Below are 5,000 nucleotides of genomic sequence, written 5' to 3'. Positions count from 1 at the left end.
CCGGATTAACGGTTTCATTAGATGTAATCCGGTTAAGGAATAAGACTAAATCTCAAGATTAGGGGTTCGAGGAATATTCTATACCCGGCTTTAACGAATTGCGTTTGGGTTCAAACATAAAAAAGTAGATAATTAAGCTCTCCCTGAATTATTTATTATTTGTGTAAGATTTTTATAAAAATCATATCTTAAATCATACTTTAAATAGGAGTCCATTTACTTTAAATTATTTTTCGGTATCTATAATGACGTTATTCACATTCTTGGGTGTTAAGCTGAATAATTTCATTGAAGGAGGAATATTTTAGCATGTATGTATACATGTATATATCAGATTATATCTTGAATTATTTTTATATATATATATATATATATATATATATATATATATATATATATATATATATATATATATATATATATATTATATATATATATATATATATATATATATATATATATATATATATATATATATATATATATATATATATATATATATATATATATATATATATATATATATATATATATATATATATATATATATATCAATTACTGGAGGTCCCAGAACATTAGAGCAAAGTATTTTACTTACTATACATATATTCATTAATACATACATGCGTACAAATATACATACATACATACATACATACATACGTCAAGAATTTAATCCGTAACAGGTCAATTCCACCCAAGGTTAACATTTCTTAGTAAGCTCTTACCAAATGTAGAATGAAGATGCCAGGTTAGGACACTGATTCATTAAGATTATCACAAGTAATATGGTATCCAATATAAAAAAAAAACAGATAATTATTCCTTGACAAAGCCCTGCTTTACCATCTGTTATTTGATAATGAAAACAGACAAATAAACAATAAACAACAGCTTAAGTTCAATTACTTGTGTTCACTGTTTCCAAATTATCTCTCTTCCAAGAAACACTAATTATTTAGTCTGTCAAGTTTGTTTCTCTTTAGACAGTTACCCCATTGTCGAGGTTTGACATTACAATTATTCTTTCTGGGAAGTCCGCTATTGGCTTTTATGATTCACTTGGAAACCCCTCCTCGTCTGGGACTTCACTAAGATAATTAGCCTGAAGAATTATCAGTGATGGATTTTGTACTTGAGATTCAGGAAATGTTATGTTTTAACTGGGGTTTATCACGAGAAAAATGGCACTTACTAAAGCATATTGCTTTTAAAATTTTAATGTTTTTCATAAAGACAAACTAATTAGAATCGAACGTTAACATATAAGCCAACAGACCACCTCAAATATCGAGCCAGTAAAACTGTAGCTACCAGTGTTAACCTCTAGTTACAGAATTAGGGGTTCTATATCTTAGTGTTTCCTTGAAAAAATAATAATTTAAATTAATTGTTATCATATATTAAGCCAACAGGTCACTTCCAATTTCAAGCATTGTAACATGTAAGCTAGCAATTTTAATTTTATTTAAAGAATTAGGGGCTCTGTAGCTTAGTATTTTACCATAAAAGTAAAAGTTAAAATCGAATATTAACTTACATTAAGCTAAAAGACAGACCCCAATTTCATAGCATTATAACAGGTAAGCTACAAATTCTAATCAAGACAGAATCAGTGACTCTAGAAACCAAAAAAATAAAGAGTAAAAAAAAACTGGACGCAAGATCGTGCATTCTCTCGAGACGTCAGTCAGGGGAGTGATGGGGAAAGTCCAAAGTTGTGAGAAAATGAAAAAAACTTCCTTCGCGTAAACCAGACGTTCCAGGATTATGAAGACCGCAATATACAGGAAAATGAACCATAAACATTCTACTAGATAAACCAGGCACTGAAAAAAAAAACCGGAAAAAGTTTTCTTCATAAGAGTTTTTTATATCTCTCCAAACTCTAATGACTCATGATAAACCTTTATGGTGCCAGGTCCTCTTTTCTTGACTTCCATATTACTTTCTCTCTCTCTCTCTCTCTCTCTCTCTCTCTCTCTCTCTCTCTCTCTCGCCTTCTCCTGTATATGCAACCACCGATAGCCACAAACAGGCACACTTTATACATTTATACATTTATACATATATATGTGTGTGTGCGTGTCTGTGATGAGCCTGAGGAATAGTGAATGGAATTGGTTATTTAACTCAACAGCTAAATTATGAATGTGTCAGTGACATTCGTGTTTTTTTTATTTTTCTATTTTTAGAGATCCCCCATGCATATAAGAATTAACTATAAGGACAGCAGGGTTGTCTGTATCACAGGAGAGTGAATAAAAACAAGGCCATTGGAAAACGAAAAATTTAAATAAAGCCCAATTAACTAATGGACACCATAAGAGGAAAATGGAGAGATGCTGTACGAAGCAAACTCAGTATAAACTAATGGGATGTGAATATTCTGCCTCTAAATCAAGCTACTCAGCTCTACCATTTGTATGCTCTAGTCTTCGTCAGATTTTGTTGAAACAAAACTTAAATCCCCTTCGACGACCTTCCACCTGGAGCGAAAAACGAGATCTCTGTCTTGATCCTTCCCCGAGCCTTTTTTTTTTTTAGAAGATGAAAAATTAGGAATTATTCCGAGATTCTTCAAAGAGAATCTTTGTTCATTTCTCATTTTAACTTGGTTTCGTCCATAACTGAAGACAGGGGTCCTGTGATTGCTCTCTCTCTCTCTCTCTCTCTCTCTCTCTCTCTCTCTCTCTCTCTCTCTCATGTGTTTGGTACTGAATTCTTTATATAATATTAACGACATAATCAGTTTCAGGAATAGTCTAAACGATGGCAAATATTCTACCATCAACCAACCGTTAATTGGATGAATGTATATATGAAATAACAATATAATGGGCAAATAAAGAACAGTAACCCTAGTATTCTTTTGCTACAAAATATGTGAAACAAAGGGACAATAGAAAAGAGAATAGTAGATATTTTTTAACGTAATTATAAGTATTTTTGTGATAATACAGTACTAACTAATAAAATCCCATAATTGCACAGGGACCTTTCCCATTTCCGAAAACCATTAAGTAGATAATGAATGCAAACTCTAATCTAAAACTGGTGAAATTGAAATAGAAAGTCTTCTATATAGCGATTAAATAGTATTTCATTATATCTTAATTCCTTTTTGTTCATTTTGTAATTTCCCTCAGTTTTGACAATGAATATCAGAAAAAGATACAAGATGTGAGATACATAATACTTTGTACTTCAAGAATGAAGTTCGATGTGAATGTCAGTAAGTAAGGTTTTCTGATATTTTCTATTTATTTTCTTATCTCCGCTGATTATTTACTTATTTGGTTATTCTCTGGTGCAGTATCATATTTTCAATCAAATATTGTCATGCAAAAGAATGTGAAGGATTGTGATGAGAATTTTAGGGTTTTTATGACTATTTAGAAAATATTGTTCCTCTGTCCAAGCAATTTTGGAGTACTGTGCTACAACGAGAAATACTGGACCGTTTTCAGTATTCTAATTCTTAGGCAATGTATTTTAACTCCTTGTTCATCATAGTTCTGTTGGCAAATACTGAAGTTCAATCTTCTGTACGTTTCCCTTTTATAATAAATCGGTTGCAGGATGTTAAAAACTCTGTTACATTGTTTACTCTTCCACCCTCGCTGTGTTGCAAATTCTATGGAAATTTTAACTGTTGTTGGCTGTGAGTTTGCTGTCGGCTGTAATGATAGCTTCAGGTAAAAGCCTTTTAATAAACAAAATGGAGCCTCTCTCCCTGGAAATATAAACTCGTTTCTGGAGTATACAGGATATGGTTTGCAAACACTGCAATAATTTTAACGTCAGCGGAACTGTAAAGGGTTTAAGAACCGGGAAAAGGGAACAAGAAAAGGTTATTACTGAAGATGATATATAAATCTATGTAAATATATATATATAGATAGATAGATAGATATATTTGAATTTGAAATATGACTGCTTACCAGAAAACAAAAACTCTTACAAGAACAAAAGCTATCTGTGTATCTATATGGGTATCTGATCATGTCCAGAGAGTAAAATATTTTATTAAACAGAAATCCATCAACATCACAACTTTCATAACTGGACGTCCAGTGGGCCTTGGTTTACATAAAGAAATTATCATTTTTAGTAAAGTCTTAAAAATAGTTATATTATATTTTTTATTGCAATCTCAGATTAGAAAAAGAGAGCGATTAATGACACCAGTCAACATTTCTAAAAAGGTGACAACTGAAAGAAAACTCCAACTTTCTCATCAGTCTCCCTTTCATTGTATTTTTTTTTTTTTTTTTTTTTTTTTTTTTTTGAGGCTTTCAAGAAATATGAAAAATTCTTGACGTCTCCTTGACAGAAAATATGAATATGTAACCTTTTATTTTCTGTCTAGAAATTGCTCAGAAAATACTGTGATATTGAGATTTCTTTCTCCACAGAAAAGAAATTCGTATTTGAAAAAATTACATACCTTCTTTTATTTAGTAAAAAAACTGCAAATAGAGCGGGGAAATTAATTTCAGAGTTTCTAACTTTCTAAAATGATAGCCATTTTTTTTCATTACTTGCTGTTTGAAATATGCCATTTTTCTAGACAATAAATGATCTTGGAATGAAAAACCCTTCTTAAACTTTACTGGAATATTTAGGTTTTATTTACCAAGGTATACATACACACATACATACATATATATGCATATATATGTATATATCTAATTAACATACATATAAATTTATACATATATATATACATAGAGTGCGTGGGTGTTTGTGCTTAAACTATTTAAAGATAAAAAAACAATACGTAACACCGTACAAATACACTGTAATGTGATCTTGTTTTATCTTTTACATAATTACTGACTTCCATCATGGAACCCTAAAAAATTCAATGTATAGTACAGCAATGAATTATAATACAAAAAAATTCGTGCATTTGAAAAAACGTAAGAGACGGCTTAAAAATAAAGAAAAAAGTTCAATAAGACATCTCTCTCTCTCTCTCTCTCTCTCTCTCTCTC

This window comes from Macrobrachium rosenbergii, chromosome 25 (assembly GCF_040412425.1).
Source record: "Macrobrachium rosenbergii isolate ZJJX-2024 chromosome 25, ASM4041242v1, whole genome shotgun sequence".
Lineage (NCBI taxonomy): Eukaryota > Metazoa > Arthropoda > Malacostraca > Decapoda > Palaemonidae > Macrobrachium > Macrobrachium rosenbergii.
The sequence above is the reverse complement of the archived record's forward strand: the minus strand, read 5'-3'. Positions refer to the sequence as shown.